Raw genomic sequence first — 19,780 nt, 5'->3', positions numbered from 1 at the left:
ACGCACTTTTCCCCCGTCAAAAGGGGAAATGTCTGTGCGTCTTATAGAGCGAATGTATGTGTGCCCGACGCGCGGGACTCTGCCAGCCGCCTGTACCACGTGGCACCACCTGGCTGGCACGTGCTCGACGTGCGCTGCTCCGCCCCCGCCCTCCGGTGCAGGTGAGAGCTGTGCCGCTCAGGGGGAGCAGTGCGGAGGAGGAGGAGCCGTGGCCTTTAACCTGCTGGCCGCACGGAGAGCACGGAGAGACGAACTGCTCACCCCCACTGCCTGGGAAGACCTGCTGCTGCCGCCACTGCCGCACCACCCGGAAGACCATCGCCGGCATGCTGCCGGCCGCCTGCACCATGTGGCACCACCTGGCCGGCATGCGCTCAGCACGCCCTGCTCCACCCCGCCCCCCCGCCACAGGTGAGAGCTGTGCCACTCAGTTTGGTTGACAAAACATTTGGTTGACAAAACAGTTTGGAGAGGTGCGGAGGAGGAGGAGCCGCGGGCTTTAACCCGCTGGCCGCACAGAGAGACAAACGGCTCACCCCCACCGCCCGGGAACTGCTCACTCCCACCACCTGGGAAGACCTGCCGCCACCGCGCCGCCCGGAAGACCACTGCCGGCATGCTGCCAGCCCCACGTGGCACCACCTGGCCGGCACGTGCTCGGCGTGCCCTGCTCCACCCCCCTCCAGCGCAAGTTGTGAGCTATTAATCACAGGTCGGTGTGTGTTTTCAAAATGGCAACCTGTCTTTTAGTGAGGCCCATGGGGAAGTGATGGGGAATGTGCCTGTGATTATCAGGAAGCTTTCCATGGATCAGTTATCTGTTAGTTGATCAGACACATTTCTTTTAGGATCAGTGGATATTTGAACAGCATTACCCTCGTGTATGAAGGTTATTCTTCAAAGGCTACTTAGTCCGCTGTGTGTTTGGTTTACTGTACAATATCTCATTTTTTGTCAGAAGTTTTTTCTATTATTTACTAGTAGGGCAGCGTGGACATTACTGGCTTTTTTAGATTTGTTATTGAATTGTCTGCAGCAGCTCTTGTACAACTGGTGTAGACTGTGGATTCCTTCAATAATTCCACTACTGACTAAGAAAGTGATGTCAGTGATTGTGAGCAACAGAGCTTCATAAATTCTGACTCTAGTGATGATGAGTTCTATGGGTTCAACGAAAACTAGAAGAGTACTCGAACTTTAAAGTCTCTCTTTTGTTAATGACAGTGATGATGGTTCTTAATGCCACTGTTGACTGCTGTTCACTTTACAAGGTTGAAATACGGTATTACTGTATGCTGTTATAGTTTATTAAATAGTTTAGTAAACCATTTGATTCAGAATATTTTTTTTCTTGTTTTCCTCCTCTAAAAACTAGGTGCGTCTTAAGGTCAGGTGCATCTTATAGAGCGAAAAATACGGTATAATTACATTTTCAATGCTCATAATTTTGTGGTGACTGATTACACTAGTCCTATACCTTTGCCATTGTATGCTAAAGTCCTTGACAACCAAGAATGAATGGATGAAAGTGCTTTATAAATGAGGCCAGATAATAGGCAACTGTGGCAACGTTAACATGTCTTTAAAATAGTTTCTACTGATCACACAGGATGGTCCATATTAATCATAACAGATTTTTTTCTAGAAAGCAGGCTTCCACTTGTGCAACAGGACCTCTCCTTCCTTTCCTCCTACCTCAACCAACCAAATCTGGTTGTAAGCAGGTTTCACTGGGGAGGTATTTGGGTGCCTTGAGCGCGTGGGGAAATAAGGAAATCCATCACACCAATTGTGCCTGTTGCATGCAACACAGGAATCTTTTTACTTAACTTTCTAGAAAGAAAAACAATTTATTAAAATTTATCTTTACCATGGAAAACTACAAATAACTAACCGTAGAGTTAAATCTTCTCCAAGTCCTAACAGTGCTAACAAGGAAGAAGATTTCATACCAATCCAAAAGTCTGTCCCGAAGCATCACTCAAAGCACAAAAACAAGGTTTAAGGAATACAGTGCAGCTTTGCACAGACTTGAACTGCACCATGGAGCTAAATATGCAAGAATGGTTTTCATTTCAATAACACATAGAAAAGCCACCTAAAAATCCCTTGTACCTTCTATTTTAAATTAGACAAAGCCTTTCATATCTGGTTTTACATTTTTTTTACAAATGTAAGAACTGAGTTCACAATTTTACTGTACATAAGAGAAACTGCAGTTTTCCGAAGACTCTTTAAGCCTTACTTTTGGTAGACACACATATTTTTGGTAGCATGCCTCATCTGAAAATCTGGAATGGCAAGCTGACTGTTTCCAATGCACGTCTTTCAAAGACTTCAGAAGTTACTGGAGTGAGACTGCTTTTTTATGAAAGGCTTTTTATCAGAAAGAAGCCCAAAGTGTGAAACTGCTCTCTTTTAATTAGCTGTTGGCAGCCAAATGAAGTTTACAGGAATGCCTCCTCATCTGTAATTTCCACTGTGCGTCAAACAACAATAGCCGCACTTTTCACACAAAACAAAGCTTGTAGTTCATCACAGAGGTGTGTTTTTCCTGCCATTAGTATAATAAATTCTATTATAACTTTCTCTGTTTGCTTCTAAGAAGGAGCTATATTCTATATTATAATTTTCTCTTCATATATGCAAGGACGGACAAAGGATGCTTTAGTGCCACTGTTTATTACAATGCACTCAAATTAATATACATTTGTCTCATAATAACACACCTTTGGACAAATCATAACTTTGAAATTGCAATCTGTGTGCAGACTGAAAATGTAATGGTTTCTTTTTACTGTTTATGAAAGTGAGCATGATTTCAGATGTTGCCCAGTTACCAAATACTTTGGCTTGGATCCAAACTTAGTCAGGTTTGCTAATGGACTGACTTAAGTTCACTTGATTGCATTACCTCTACTCAGAGTATGATTAAGTAGATCAAACCCCTGCTCCTAGTTCGCAGTTTCACTTAAAGAAAAAAAATTAGAAAACCATCTGGCAGAGTGAAACTGTCAGCACTGATGATGGGAAGGATTCCTTAGAAGCTCTAAATAGAACTAGGCTTCTTCCCACCCCTAACAATTTTCTATAAAAGATTAAAATGTTCCTTTAATATATTTGCATGCACATTCATTAATTTGCAAATCTCCATAACAAGAGGTGGATTTTTTGTTCCTGTACATTTAAGCAGTGGTCAGTCGGAGTTAGCTTGACAACAGACCAAAACATTTTTCCTGCAAATCTCTATCCTTGTAGACCTGCTGCATACAAATACCTAGTTTAAAAAAGCAGCTTGTGCCAAGGAGATGACAAACATTTACAAGGAGACAGGAGTATTATTTACTTAACATGTGCTTAGGAAAATAAATAGCAGCGTTCCTGGAAAGAGAAATAAGATTTCCTGGCTATATGCACTGCCAGTGTGTTGTAAGATTTTTTCCCACCATTATTTAGGGATTTATTTCATATCCTAAAGCAGGGGTCCTCAAACTTTTTAAACAGGGGGCCAGTTGACTGTCCCTCAGAAAGTTGGGGGGCCGGACTATAGTTTGAAAAAAATATGAACGAATTCTTATGCACACTGCAAAAAGACAGGAAAAAACAATACAATATTTAAAATGAAGAACATTTTAATCAACATAAACGTATCAGTATTTCAATGGGAAGTATGTGCCTGCATTTGGCTAATGAGATGGCCAATGTCCGGTTCCATATTCACTCCCCTCTTCCGTATTCAGAGCCAATGCATGCGTGCAATGGGGGAAGATCCAGCACATGCGCAGTTTACACTGGCAAGACCAGCACAGCAGCAGGAGCTTGCCAGAGCTAGCACAGAGAGCCGGCACACGCCAAATTGTGACAGCTCCCTTCAACTACACGTGCACCGGCTCTCGTGCGCCTGCGCCAGCTCAGAGCTTTCGGACTCGTTTGGAGGTCGTTTTCTCCAAACGAGTCTGAAAGCTCTGAAGCGGGCCGGGTAAATGACCTTGGCGGACTGTATCTGGCCCCTGGACCATAGTTTGAGGACCCCTGTCCCAAAGTATGTAGACAGCATATATATGAATTCTACAGAATTCTATCTGGTTTTTAGATAGCAAGATTCATCACATTCCTTGTGTTTATGTGCCAACCCTCGAAACATGAATTCAGTTTGCAACTTCCATGAACGATAAGTCCTTCCATTCAAGAATCAGTCAAAAGGAAAAACTGCAGGCCATGAAATCCTATGTAGGCCTCCTTGAGCTTGGTGGACTTGCTCCACTGGGTGCAGGGTTGTTGCAGGCTATAACCCAAAGCCAAAGTGCAGGAATGAGCAACATGTGGTGCTCCAGGATTTTCTGGACTGCAGCTCTCATATCCCGTACCACTGGCTGTGCCATCTGGGGAGAATTGGAATTGCACTCCAGAAATATCTGGAACCACAACTTCTTCACCCCTGCTTAAAAGACATGGCTGCTAGCTTCTTTTCTTTTTTACCCTAGAATAAATCTAAATTGGGAAACTAGGCGAAGGGCATGGGGGCTTTAAGCCTTCCCATGCACGCAATATAGTCTCAATCCCCCCCATTCCCCTCCACACAATGTAGTCTACAGGGGGAAGGCTACCCACATTTTGTATTGTCAGACAGGGATCCATTTGCTTTAACCATATCTGGCAATATATTTGTTTGTTTGTTTAAAACATTTCTATCCCGTCCTTCACAAGAGTGTCTCAGGATGGCTTACAGAGCGTAAAATCAACAACCATCATAAAGAACAATTAATAATACAGTGGACAATAATAAATAGATAGCGATAATAAATACAATTAGTAATAAAAATAAAATCAGAATAATACAATATATAGAACAATAAAAATCAATAAATCACATTCAAAAGAAAAAAAGCAACTGTTAACTTCTAAAATTCCCAATTCTTAAAATAATGTTTGAATAAATAGGTTTTCACCTGGCACCGAAAAGAATATAACTTGGTTCCAGGCAAACCTCTCTGCAGAGCACATTCCACAGTCTAGGCGCCACCACAGAGAAGGACCTACAATATATATACTGTAGATACAGGTGTGTTTAATCCAAATCAACCTTGTATACCAGGGGCATGATCTGAATTAGGCTCCTTGTATTTCTATATTAAAAAAAAGAAAATGGTGGTCGCTGCTACCTATGTCTTTGAAAGCCCTTACACATTAGGACTGTGGAAAAAGGGCAGAGAAATGAATCTCAAAGTAAAGTTGGAACTGGGCTTTCATTGTGGCTATAATTAAACTGGTTTTGCTTATTATTATTTTATTGTGAATCCTGCCCCCACAAAGAAAGAAAAATCTCAAACAAAATGAAACAAGAAAAAGAAGGAAAAGGGAAAAACACAATTTTCTTCCAAAATTTGCTTCCCACCCCGCAACCCTCAATTGAATTACTGTTGAGAGCTGGTTTCCCAGTTCTCTCTTTCAAAACAACAGACAGTTCTTTGGCAAATGCAGAAAAGAAAAAAAACACATTAATTAGCTGTATCAAAGTAAGAACAGGTGACATGTTTTTCAAAAACAAAGTTGAACAATCATCAACATAAAGAAAAAATGGATTCCAGACCATCAGAACCAATCCATGAATCCATCTATCTTGTCTGATAGCACACCGGGAGATCAAAGAAATCAAATATAAATGAAGAAATTTGACATATCTATCTGTTATTCCCCCCACTGTTAAATGTAACACTTCGACTCATTTCTATAGGAAAGCCAATATTTCTCAATGAAATAAAGAAAAACTTCCAATTCATTTGTCAAAGCCCTCTTAGCGCCCATAGAAACAGTGGCAACTGGGTAGAAATGTGAAGGCCTGGAAAACACGAAAAAATTCAGAAAAAATGACTTTTCCATTTTTTCCAAAGCCTTTTTTCTCTTTCAGAATGATGAATAAATTGTTTCAAGACAATATGTTCATACTCTCCCATTTTTTCCCCTAAAAACCATGTAACAGGTGTTTTTCTAAGACTTTCTGCAACATCAGATCATTGCAATGATTGTGCACTGAAGAGTAGCAAATTCTAAGTTGTAAACTGAGGTCATCGCTCTCAAAGACCAGAGCAAGAAGCATTTCTGCTTGTGGAAGGCACTCTGCAATCAGCCTAGGAAAAAGGAAGCTCCAGTGTTTTTCTTTGCTTGTTGGGCTTCTTCTTGTTTGTATAGTAGACTAGGCCTCAAAGGATTAGAAGAAATTGGGTAAATTAACAAAAAGGCTCTGAAAGGTAAAAGTTTAAATTATCTGTATTCAAACAATTGAACCATATTGTTTATCTTCAGAACCCTTGTGTATATTATAATTTATTTCTTACTAAACTGTTGCTTTGTTGGAACCCCTCCCACAAAGCTTAGTGTTTACTGGCAAGCAAGCCACTATTTTTTTTCTTTCCCTCTCCTATCCAAAATTAAAATACCAACATCTAACCTCTGCACACACTTCCACACTGCAGCTTCTTCTGAGAAAAACAATTTGCAAATACTGTCATATGAAATTTGTATTTCTAAATGCTATCAGGAAAACAAAACTTATCCTTGCATCACATATGAAGCCATTAACAAGTTCTTAATGGAACTATGTGTAAGGGACCATATTAATGAAAATGCAAGTAGCTTTTCCCATCATCCTGATTTCGGAAGTCCTTTGTTTGCTTCTTTTATAACATCAGCATCATTACAAAGAGTTTCCCTATCAGCAACAGCATCTTCAAGTAAACAAACATTGCAAACAACTTCAGTAAAAAAACTCAATGAAGAAGATGACACCTGAAAATCAGGAAAACATCGACCAACCTCTTGCAAGAGCAACATATTCTTCAATAATTGAAAATGCATACTGGCATTAAATGACTAAGTCAATCACTCTGTTTGCCCAGCAGATATTTTTTTGAGTAAACCTCTTCTAGAGTCAAAATATGAACACACAATGGAATTTGTGCAAGGGAAATCAATGAGGCGCTGTGCCTTGCAGTACTTACAGAAGGGAGAAGAAATCATAAACTTTGTGATAACAATACCTCAACTAGTGTCTTGCCTTGCCTTGTCTTTTCACAGGCACATTGAAACAGAGAACAGATAAACTGCAGATTATAGCAACTGTACAATATATGAAGTTCTACAGAAATCTGGGAGTGGTGATATATTTGTTTTGATGACTGAGAATGCAGGTACGATGAAAGTGGCATAGAGGGCCATGAGGGATAAGCATCCACACAGCACTGCAATAGGATGTGCATGGCATGGGCTAAACTCACCTCTTCATAAAAACAGATGCCGTCCAAAAGATCTATAGATGAACAAAAGAAGTTAAAAAGAACTACTCATATTGTAGCTTCAGGCACTGAGAGGAAGTAAGAAGAAAAGAATGCAAGGAATAAAATAATGGCACTGAAGCTCCATAGTAAAACTCAGCGCAGTGGAGTGGCAATCTCCTTTGAACATTTTCTAAAAAATAAAAAAGCTGTTCAAGAAGCCATAATAGTTGAAGATCTTAAAGCACCCAGAAGTGTAAGGAATGCTGTACTTGATGAGGGTGCCTTCTAGGTTTGGCTGCAGACCTCCCAGAAGATTCTACGGACAATTTCTTCAGCAGTGACTGAATCTAAATCAGACAGAGCATTTTGGTGGGAATGCCTTAGCAAATAACCAAGATAAAAACCACTCTAAGAATGTAAGTATATAATCCTACAACCACTAGATCTCTAGGCAACCACAGGAAATTTTGGTGCCCCTGCTCTGATACTAGAAAAGTGCTCTGGGGTTTTAGCTGGGGTTCCAAATTTGCAACCAACTGTCCATGCTGGTACAGCACTGAAATGGCAACTGAGGCAGTAGAGAAAGGAGGTGCAAAGATCAGTCCCTGCTCTTTATGAACAGAGTGAAAATATTAAAACGCCCTCCCATTTTGGAGTAGGGAAGGAGTGCAGAAGCAGTTCTTGTCTCCACACTCTTCCTGCCTTCCAAAGAAAGCCTGCAACCCTCCAAATTTGGAAAGTCAAAGTCAAATTTGGAAAGTCAGAGGCAGCCCAATCAGATGGTTCTGAAGCTGTACCTGCACAGAAGAAAAGTAAGGAGAGAAATGATAGAGATGTACAGAATTGTGCATGGTATGGTGAAAGTGGAGGGGGAGATGCTTTTTCTCCCTTTCTTTTCTCCCTCTCCTGTAGTACTAGAACCTGGACTCATTCCATGAAGCTGATTAGTAGACAATTCAGGGCAGGTAAGTGGAAGTACTTTTTTCATATAGTACACAGTTAAATCATGGAATCAACTTCCACAAGATGCAGTGATCATCACCAATTGGATCCTTTGTGAGGGAATTGGACAAATGCATGGAGGAAAAGACTATCAGTGGTCCTGACAGGAGGAGGTAACTTCCAGTATCAGTAGTTTCCTGTAGGCAGTTGGTTGACCACTGTGTGCACAGAATGCTGGACTGAGCTGGCCCTTGGTCTGATCCAGCAGGGCTCTTCTTATGTGCTTAGGTTCTTCATCCTGCCCAAGGTCAAGGCCAAAGTGAAGTACTCTATAGTCCAACCCAAGGAAGGAAAGTAAGCTCAGTTCAACTCTGGAGACCAAAGTCTAAGAGGTACTTTCCTGACGAGGCATTTATGATGCAGCTGTCCTGTCTCGTGCATGGAATTTTACAGGTGGTCTGGATGGCAATATCTTCAGTTTCTAACTTTCCTGAATTTTAGCACCCTGTCTTCCTTTTTTTTCCAAGGGGGGAGGGGGGATTGTTCAGGAGGGGCAGATGGAATGAAAGCAAAATACTTTTGAGTTAGTTCTTATTCATATTCCTGAAGAGTGAAGGCCCTCATTTCCCGTACATCTTCTACTGTGAAGACTTCCTCAAGTGATTGTCTCTGTTAACAGACACAATTCTAGGACGTTTCAGTTACAGAGGGATGCAAAGGAAGGTTGTCCATTCTCTACTTTACTATGTGCCTTACCTGTTGAACCTCTTGACGTTGTTCTTCATGCTAAACAGCATATTCAAGGCATACATGCTGGTCATACAGAACATAAAGTTGGCTTGTCTGCAGAGGATATGAGCATATATGAAGAGCAATCAGGTTACTGCAATGCACTCTGCAAAGAGTTGTCCTTGCAGACTGCTCAGAAGCTACAGCTTGTTAAAAGGTAGCAGCCAGATTAAAATTGGGACCAGAAGGCCATATATATAAGACCAATTCTGACCAACTTGCATTGGCTCCCTATAGGCTTTTGAGCCCAATTCAGGGCTGGGGTGGTTTCAACCCATAAGCCACAGCTTGGGACCACCTTATCTGATGGAACACATCCCCTGACTTCAATCTAGCCGGACAATACAATCCGCATCCACGGCCTTCCTCCAGCTGCCACCTCTGAGGGAGTCCTGGAAGGATGCACAATGATAAGGGCACTCTCAGTGGTGGCCCTCCAGATGTGGAACTATCACCCACTGAGGCCTGCCTGATGCCAACACTGCCATGTTTTTCAGGCCAGGTTAAAGTTGCTTTCTACTCCCAGTCAATTAATGGCATATGTTGGGATACTTCAGCTATTTTAACAGATTTCATTTGTACTGAAATAGTTTTAGATCTTTAAACAGTCTCAAATGTTGCAAAATGGAATTTTACACTGTAATTTATTGTATGTATATTTTTATTGTATCCATTTTTATTGTTGTACTTATGATAAATTGTTGTGAATCACTCAGAAAGCTTCAACTACTGGGTAGTACAGAAACAAAATTAAGAACAGCAACAGCAAATATAATATCGGCTCTACCAGAAATATTCTCATTGCTTAATGATTTTGGACAAGTCTCTAGTTACAGAGCAAACCATCATAACTCATAGAAGACTAATGTTAATCTTTCTCCATTACACAAGGCAATCTGGAAAAGAAAATTCTGTTTCTGTGGGATAACTAAGCCTTGCCAATATTTGGGGGTTCCTATCTCTCCCTTACTATATGAACCTTATAAATTTAACTATAAGCTGTGGTACACATAAATTTACTATGATACTCAAAAGGTGGTAAAGAGTAAGTTATCACTCTCTGGCAGAACAGCTACAGTAAGAATATTTTGCCTGACTACTTAGCAAACCTCGCGTAGGAGCAGGTCTTTCAGTGACCAATTTAGAATTATGTTATGCTGCTACTCAGTTGAGGTTTAGTGACCTGATGGCCTTCTTGGCACCTTTGAATGCTACTATTCTATGATCTCTCCTCAGAGTACCTGTGATTACTCACAGAACAAGAAGCAAAGGAAAACTACAATGATGCTTTGACATGGGCCAGACTTTTGATAAACCTAAGTGCATCTTTGCACATCCAGTAATTAGAAACATTATACTTATTTGGGAACAATGGCGGGGGGGGGGGAATGCTTCCTGACCTGTTACTACTGATATCAACATTGCATCATCCTGAATTTGCAGGTGATAAGAATGCTCAAAATTTGGGGTTTGTTATAGCATTTATAGCAGGCCTTTATAGATTTTCTGATATATTTGATAAAGACAAATCACTTTCCTATGCAGATGTTTTGAAAAAACTTGAACCAGTCTTGCTGTTTATCAGTATCTGTAAAGATGTCACTTTCTTAAGCCTGAATCACATTAAGAAGGTGGCCAAGCATCCACTTACTTCTTCTGAATCTTTTATAGAAGCTGCTGTTACTTCAAAGAAAGGTCTGATATCATCTATTTATAAAATCTTCCAAATGCCATTACTGGCTGACAAGCCATTCTAGATGCAGGAATGGGAAACTGACTTAGGTGCATCTTCAGAAAATGACTGGCAGTGTATTTGGGCTTTGTTTGCATCTTTATCTATCAATACTAAGATAAAAGAAAACCAAAGCAAAATTCCCAGAAGGTGCTGCATTCCTCCTGCAGGGCTTCACATCACATATACAAATAACCATCAACAATCCTGGAAGGGCTGTGGCCAGATTGGTTCATCTGTCAATTTTGGTGGGAATGTTAAATAGGGCAGGAATTTTGGATCATGGCTGCTGCTTACTTCGGGAAATCTTCCATATTCAACCACTGCTTAGTCCTAAAGTTATGCTTCTTTTTGAACCTGATGAACTTGAATTTCCTGTCCAAACCCCTTTTTGAGCAATAGCACACAGCTGCAAAGTCATGTAAAGCGTGGCATTGCAAGTTTCTAAAGCAACTAACTAAAGAGCAATGGGTCAATATATTTGAGAAAATATAACAGTGTATAAAATTCCTCAGCAAATGCAGCAAACAAGACTTCCTAGCTTTAAGAATTACATTATGAGACCATGTTTTCCATTTATTTCTTATGCTGAAACCTTCAACATTCTGATCAAATTCAAACCACATACAATTGTCTATATTTTTCCTAAACACACACAAACACAAAATAATGCACACAGGCACACACTCCTTTTATAGGATTATATTTTTATTCTTTTGTTAGATACTGAATTCCTATTTAGGCCATTTTATTGCAGTTGTTCCCCACGCCTATTAATTAACTCCTTAGTTTCTTTAATGATCTTGATTGATTATTATGTATGTTTTCATTCTTTTTGCTGTCTTCATTATGTTAACTTCATTTTGATGCAAAATGTCATGGTTAAAAGGTGGAGAGAAGCCCATGTAGCACATCCACCAATACTAGAGGCAGGGCTCCAGGTCAGTGCTCTTTACTTTTAACTTACTACATCAACATTGTCCACTGTTCCAAGGGACTGATCAGCTTTCAGGCCACAACTGTCTCCGTAGTCTCTCAGCCTCAAGATCTGTTTTGTTTTACTTTATAGTAAGTATGCCAAATAGAAACTTACACAGCCAAACAAAAATTAATTTCAAAACTGTCCCTTGCTTCTCAGGAGATAGACTTCTGAAATACAAAAAGACCCAAAAGCAGCAATGGCCAGTGTTTTTAAAAGACTTCTCCTAGGTTCCAGGCTTTATCTCCCTTCTAGTTAGCAAGCATGTTTGTTCTAGAAATGTATGAACAAATTAAGAATCGATGCCTTAAAATTGGCTGTTTTTCTTGCCCATTTAATGAAAGGTTTAAAACAGACTTTGAAAGCCTTGATTTAAATCAATCCATTATGCCAAGTTCCAATTTGTGCTCACTCAAAAAGTGAAGCAAATGACATTTCTCTCACTCTAACCTACTTACAAAGGTAAATTCACCCTGAGCTCCTTGAAGGAAGGATGGGACACATTTCTCTCTGTGTGTGTGCTAGTGTGTGACTGAATCCAAATACTTCAGTCCATTATATTATAGTTAGCCCATCTAGAACAGCACTTAATGATTTTTTAAATCATAAATAACCCCCAAAAGGTTTAGTCTGTAAAATTGTTGATGTACCAACATTTTATTTCCCAACTTCAGTTTTCACCATCAATATAAAGCATGTATTATTCGTCTGACACTCTGAACCTACAAGGTTAAAATGCCAAGGGTTCTACTAAATTTAACCATTTTCGGTTTTCTCATATATCAAAGTTTTCCTGTAGTCACACATGGTCACAGTTTTCTGGAAAAACAAGACAGCCTGTCAGTTACTGTTTTGATAATGCCAAAATAATGCCTTTGCCTTTGCCTTGCTTTGCATACCGTCATTGCTTGTTGAGGCTTCCATTCTTCTCAGATTCTTTGTTACAGGAACTGGCATATAGGAAGCAGTTTACAAGAACTACTGACAATCTCATTCCTTCCGGCAGTTACAAAATAGTAAGTTGGTTATCATGAAGAAGAGCATCTGGGCAACGCCAAGTGCAGCTAGCATGCAGTCATAGCGCAACCTTACTCACGCCCAGTGTTGGTTAGAATCACATGGAGATGCCCCTATGCCAGCCTCTGCAGCTTTTCTGCCAGGAACAGCTAAGTGTAAGGCCTGGAAATGGGTGGTCTGGGGCATGGGGCAGTGCCAGCTTTAAATATGTTGGTTCTGAAGCCACTCAGTTGCCCTGAGATTGGCACAATCAGGACCTCTCGCCTATAATAGTCTGGTGCTAACAAAGGAAAACATCTATCATGAATTGAAAAACAAAACACACCACTCTTCCTAGGTTGTGGCTGGGAAGAAAGTGCATCCCCCACCTTCCACCTTGGCCAGAACAAGCCAGCAGAACTGTGGATAAGGCAGTAGATCTGCTTCATTGTTACCTACTGGCCCTATTTGCATATACAAACCATTAAAATATATCCTATGAATGACAGGGGAAGACAGGGATGAGCATTTCAGATGATCCTCCAGCTACATGCACTCATTTACTTATGTCCACAGTTTCTCCACCGTATTCCAAGTTCAGCACAAGCCACCATTGTCCCTGATCTCTCAACTGGTGACCGTGGCTTCAAACTATAATCAGAAATCCACTGCAGCCCATAGTTTCCACCCCCAGTTTGGAAGGCAAGTGTTAAAGGGCAGCCAAACGGACATCAGTGATAAGCATTAACAAGAAGCCCCACAAGACAGGAAGAAGCATGTGACTCTGTGGATTGGAGAACAGGGCATTTCCAGCAAGCGCTGGGCTCAGCATGGGCTTAAATTCAGGTTATAAAAACCCCTTATTATCTACTGGATCTTAAAAAGAAAAATCACTGAACTGTCTAAATTTATGAATAAGGAAGTTAATTATATATTTCCTGGCTAGCGGTGTTTGAGTGAATGGTAATCTCCAAGGTTCAACTCTCTAGGGAATCAAAACCCTTCTTCTCCCATACTGGCAATGGGTTTCAAAATACACTTTAAGTCTTAGGTATTCTTTCTATTCATGCTGCTACTTTTGACCATGCTGTTATCCATATTCTTAGGTGGCAGCTCTTTCCTACTGTACGTAAGTAACAAAGAATCTAGATAGCTTTCACATTCCACATTAACCATTACTTTATGCCTTCTAATGGGGAGATGAACTATACGAAATCTTTTGGCATAATTTGCACATCAAATCTTACAGTTGGGAGGGGACATTTTGGCCAATGAGCCCAAGCCCCTGCTCAGTGAAAAGAATTCAGTGCAAAGCTTCCCTGACAGATGGCCATTCAGTTCCTGCTTGAATACGTTCTGCAACGAGTATCCCACCACCTCTCAAGGCAATTCATTTCACTGTCTGTTCTCTCAGCTGCTCAACCAAAATCTCTCTGTGTATAGCTCTTGTCTATTATTCCATGTCCTTTGGTCACAGGTGATGGACAACAGGTTGTAGCTCTCTTCTGCAGGAAAACATATGAGATACCCAAATTGTGCTGCATATCTCCCCTCAGTCTTCACTTCTGGAGGCTAAACACACCTAGTTCCTTCAACCTTTCCTTGTAGAACTTAGTTTCTAGCCCTGTGGTCCTCTTTGTTGCCCTTCACTGAACTCATTCCAATTTAAACTCTTCTTAAAGTGAGGTATCCAGAACTTGGCACAGTATATAGAGAACCCACCAGCCCAGATTAGATTAATTCCTGTGATTTTAAAACTATAGCTCTATTAATGCAACCTAAACTTGTCTTTTCTTCAGCCACATCTTGCTGCTGACTGATATTCAACCTGAGACATATTCATTAAAAAGGTGATGTTGCTTGTAAAAACAGTAAAAAGAAATGACAATATTCTAATCTCCATCATCACTATCATCACCAGTGTATGTGTATGCCATATATCCATAGTAAATTATGCCACAATAACATCAGGAAAAGGTTCAGTAATAAGATGATGCATAGTATTCCAAGACTATTAATTAATACTCTTACAACTGAAGTAATTCAGACTACAGTTCCCCAGGCCAGAAAAAGAATAGGCTGGACAGAGAAGAGCTAAATTGTAATGAACTCGCAACCAGATAGTCTTTGGTGATATAGGTCATACTTAGGCTTTCAAAGATGTGACCTTGCATTTCCTTGATCCGAGTCCTGCTATCACTAGAAATCGTACAAAGTTCTACAGTACAAAATTCTTGTATAGCAATTTTTATTACTAGCTGTTTTTAGCCATTTCTGTACAATTTAATTACTAGCCAATTTTCAATGGAAGAATTCGTGAAGGCCAAGGAAAGCAAATAAATGTAACATTTTCCCTACAGTGTCAACAGATGCAACCTGCAGCCACTGCAAATGTGCCAGTGACACATTCTGCAACAGCCTTGGGACTCGGAATCTTTTGAACAGGGTTCATGTGGTCCTGGGGAAAGAAGCTGCAGCAGCATTGACCCAGTTCTGCCATTTGGTCGCTTCACAGTTATGAGGATTCCCACCACAACCCTCCAATAATGGCAAGGTGACATTGCAGCCAATTAAAAAATTATCAGGCATCATATTATTCAAACTGAAACTACTGGCTACAATCTTATCTCAGTTATTTGGGAGTCAGTTCAGTGGGATTTCAAAGCAAGTATCTGTAGGAGCAAGCAGAATGTTTCTCTAATTCATAAAGATAAGCTCAATGTTACCCGAAGTTGTTCCTTTTTGAGGAACAGGGCAAAAGGATATGTGAGCAGCTTCTTGGTTAAGTCTTGGCAATACAAAGATGCAAAATATCATTCACTCTGTTGCATCTTGACTTCAAAGTCAAAGAGCCACTTCACTTAAGAACAGTAATGCTACCTTCGCTTGCACCCAAAATCCATCAGAATGTGAAACAGAGCCAAGATCCTTGATAACTAACTCCTAGAACATAGCCATTTAACTTCAAATAGAGCAATTACAGATGGCCGCATTAATGCAAAAATGCATAATGCTCCTTTAACAGAGCTTTTCACCAACTCTCCTTGGAATGGAAAGTCTGCAACAGGGTTCCTACACTTACATATGACATTTCAGAACAAGCAAGCTCACAGTACTTTTTCTCTGGTAGATGGCCCTTTCCTTGCTTAGGTATAGGTATGACATTATTCCTACTGAGCCAATTGACAAGATTTAATCCAAACAGTTCAGCATGAATCCCGTTATGCTGTAACAAGACAGACGAGGGGGGAAATATAAAGCAAACAACCAGAAATGGCACTGAAATAGTCTGAAATAATGATCTTTGCCCTTGCTGTTTTGAGATTTTCTTTTACAATTTTATATTTATATCTCATTCTTTTGCTCTTACCATATTACTCTTCCAAATCAAGATAAACAAAAGGGACTGACACACCTCTGATGTTACATTTCACCCAGGGGATCTGCTAGAATCAACTACAATTTCAGAAGGATATCAAAAAATTATTGTGTGTTATCAAAAAGGGCAGCTATCCAAAGTTCTACAATACATGGCTGAGAGATTTTTTGATTGAAAGGTTATTATTTTCCCAGCAGAGTTGCTACTATATTTTTCTGTAAGCAAGGGAAATACACACACCATATTCTCCCCCCCCCGCCCCCCCATCCCCAGTCTTTCATCTTCCATCCTTGAATAGTATCTTGGCTGCCCCAAAGTTCATGTCACCCTTCCAAAGCAATTAATGTGATTCAGCTGAGTGTTTTGTTTCACAGCAGTGCACCATCAGGAAAGTGACATTTCTGGACAGCACACATATGAGCATGGCTAAAAGGAAAGGCAAGTCACGCTTTTCTATTTGCCTTTCTAAATGAAACATGAATCTGTGTCAGCTTTCAACCAGGTACACTACTGGAACAAAACCCCTCTTGCTTATTTGTCCAAAACCCCACCTGTTGATTGACAGGATCAACCACAGCCATTGAACGGGTTTGTTCACATAAATTAGGCTTTAATTAGGGGAATTGCATAAGTGTCAAACATCCCTGTTTGGCAGTTACGACCGCTTTCTACCATCGATTGCACGGGCAACTAGCCACCCCGACTGCTTGCTCTGTCCCCCTCGCTTTTGCAAACGCCAAGGTACTTTTGTACTGTACTATGCAAACCTCCTTTTAGGCTTTACTGTCATCTCAGCCTCACGAAGACTGTTTGAAAACCATGTGGAGGGAAAGACCTCGAGGGTAAACGAGGCAAGGAGAGAAACAGGCTCGCTTGCAAACGCCTCTGCATGGCATTCGCCACGGAGAATTTCAACATCCCGTCGGTGCACTTGAGACCCGCTTTTCCCTCTTGGAATGCAAATCAGGGAACCACACACGAGCAATCGGGCGCGCGCGCGCGCGCACACAGCTCTAAGAACCGCCCCGAACAGCAGAAGGCGGCTTTGCCCTTCTCCAGACATGGTGCCCAGACCGGAATGTGCAAAGGCAGAGATGCTGTAAATCCCAAGAAAGTTCAGGCACCTGGCCTTCCCGGCAGCACCGGAAAGGCCGGGCGGAGGAGCTGCCATCCAGCTCGGGGTGGGAACTCTCCGATCACACGCCACCGGGACAAAACAGAAATGACCCCACCCCCTCAACTTACTTCCAGCTAAGCCCGATCGAGGAAGGGTACTCACCCCGCCCCAGGAGCGCGGGGCTCTGCCCGCCCGAGCAGCCCCTCCTCCTCCTCCTCCAAACCGCCGAGGATTGCGCGAGCGTGCAGTTCGGGACGAGCGCTCTCCGCACGACCAAGCTACACGAGTTCAGCAGCTCCGCTGCCAGCCGGTGGTGGCGGGTAATTCCATGGGGGTGAGGTGCGGGTGGGGAGGGAGGGAAGCCGGAGAAAGCGAGGGAGCCGAGCGAGCCCGTTAGGAGATCATGGTGCCTCCCACGGAGGAGCCCGCGGCGCTGGGCAGCTGACGGTGGGGGGCAGCCAAGCCGGCCACCGTTCCTCTTCCCGGCACTTGGCAGCGGCTCCCAGAAGAACTCCTCCTCCTTCCCCTCCTCCTCCTCCTCCTCCTCACGCACACTCAGGACGGGGCATCCTTGCAAGACTGCGCGCCGCGCCGGGTGCTGCATGCGCGGCTGCCCCCCGCCCGCTCGTCCCTCGGCTCAGCGCGGGCTGCACTCAGCCGGATCCTGCTGCCGACCTGGGCAAAGCATCGCTCTGGAGCTGCCGGTGCCTCTGCCGCCCGGCAGTCTCTGGAAGAAAGGGAGCTCCCCGCTCTCCTTGTCACCGAGCCCTCCTGCTGCCGCCGCTGCCGCCGGGCTTCCCCTCGCGCTCCGCGCTCCCTCCCCGCGCTCCCGCTCGCTCCCTCCTCGCAAAGCCCCGCGCCAGAAGGAGGCGGCGTTGGCAGCGGCCGCAGCATTCGCGCCAGCCTCGCCTCAGCAGCCTCTCCGCTTCCCACGTGCCGCGTCTTCTCGGGTCTGGCTGCGCGCGCGCGCTCGCCCGCCCTCCGGCTGGCCGAAGGCGCGGCGGGGTGTTTTCCTCCGCGCATCGCCGCGCAGCCGGGCTTCCCCAGCTGCCAACTCCGGGACTCCCCCTTGGCGGGGCAGCCGCGGGGGTGGGGCTGCGCGCCCCCCCGCCTCGCCCTGTCGCGGGGAGCCCTCTCGAGCCGCGGCCCCGCGCACACTCACCCGGGAAGGCGTCGCCCCCTCCGACCGGCCGTGGCGCGGTGCAGCGAGGGCGGCTCTCAAACACGCGCGGCCGCCGAGCTGCCCTGGTCGTCGGGCTTGCCTCATTTCCTCCGAGCCCGGCACTTCGCACGTTACTTCTTAGGTCCCTGACAACGTCTTCGGACGCCGTTTCCTCTAATATAGCGGGTTCGCAGCCAGCCGGGGAGCAGGGAAAACACCTGCGCTCCTCAGCAGCCAAAGCGCGCAGAGGGCCCATGGCCGAAGGCCACGCAACAACTCAGATGTGTCCGGTCGTGCTTAAGTTGCTGTTGCGTGGGCCCATTCACATATAACATTCACAGTGATCATCGGATGACAAAACAATTCTGCCGCTGGCATGCTAGCACAGCAGATTGCTTTGACTTTTGAAAAATAGGTAACGAAATCAATAAATAAGGCAACAGTTAAATGGTCTCCATTTGTTAAGTGCACTTCAGTGTGACAGGGCTCATTTGGAACATTTACACACATCTGTCTTTTACCTGTTGTATGTGGCACCTGTTTCAGTTGCACACTCAGTTGCTATGAGTTTGCTGGTGCAACTTTTATGAAAAGTCAAAATTTTACTACCTGCTGTAGTGAAGTATGTGAAACGAGCATGTTGGCCATCATTGGTTGGCTGGCTGATTCTAGCCACTTCACAAAATGTGCCAAACATGTCTCAGAAATGATTTGAAAAGTGAGCACAGTGTGTAATCCAGGCCCTTCAGCCCCAGCTTTCCTATGGATGCAATAACAAATGTTCACAGACAATCCAATTCATTGAATAAAAAGCTGAGTTTTGAGACCGAATGAGCACGTGCGTGAGAATAACGAAAGACAGACTATTGGCAAAGTGATCACAAAACGTAAATATGCAAACTGTAAAATACATTTGCATAACATGACACAGAACTTGACAGAAGGCAAGTCTCGGAGATGGCATGAGTAAGAACAAGTCTGTAGAGTCTGAGGCGTTGTGAGCAAAGGCCATAAAAAGATGCATGATGGGAGTCTGGCTGTCTTCTCAAAAGCAAGCAGATGGAAGTCCATCAGGATGTGCATTCAGCTCCTTTCACTGACTGGCATTTGTTTTAGTGGGCATGCTTGAACTGCTTGAGTATGTTCAGCCTTGAGAAGACTGAGGAGGGACATGATATCCCTTGAAAGGCTGTCATAAAGAGAAAGGACATGATCTCTTCTCGCTCATACCAGAATGTAGGACATGAAATAATCAGCTTAAGTTCCAGCAAACCAGATTCAGGCTAGATTTCAGGGAAAGTTCCCTCACTATCAGAGCAATGCAACAGTGGAACCAGTTGCCTAGAGAGTTCATGGACTCTTCCACACTAGAGACATTCAAAAAGAAACTGGGCAGCCATCTGAGTGGGA

At 43.1% G+C, this 19,780-nt stretch overlaps 1 protein-coding gene across 2 annotated transcripts in view; it reads right to left on the bottom strand.

Moving 5' to 3' along the window:
- SGCD (sarcoglycan delta) overlaps positions 1-17,530 on the bottom strand; it is a 532,748-nt gene extending 515,218 nt beyond the window's left edge. For both annotated transcript variants that reach the window (XM_044451058.1, XM_044451059.1), the window contains exon 1: positions 17,371-17,530. The gene's annotated coding sequence lies outside the window, so the exon portion shown is untranslated. The remainder of the gene's footprint in view (positions 1-17,370) is intronic.
- Between the last annotated feature and the right edge of the window lie 2,250 nt (positions 17,531-19,780).

This window comes from Varanus komodoensis, unplaced genomic scaffold (assembly GCF_004798865.1).
Source record: "Varanus komodoensis strain SLA01 unplaced genomic scaffold, ASM479886v1 scaffold6_1, whole genome shotgun sequence".
Taxonomy (NCBI): Eukaryota; Metazoa; Chordata; class Lepidosauria; order Squamata; family Varanidae; genus Varanus; species Varanus komodoensis.
This window is presented reverse-complemented; position numbering and strand designations above follow the sequence as displayed.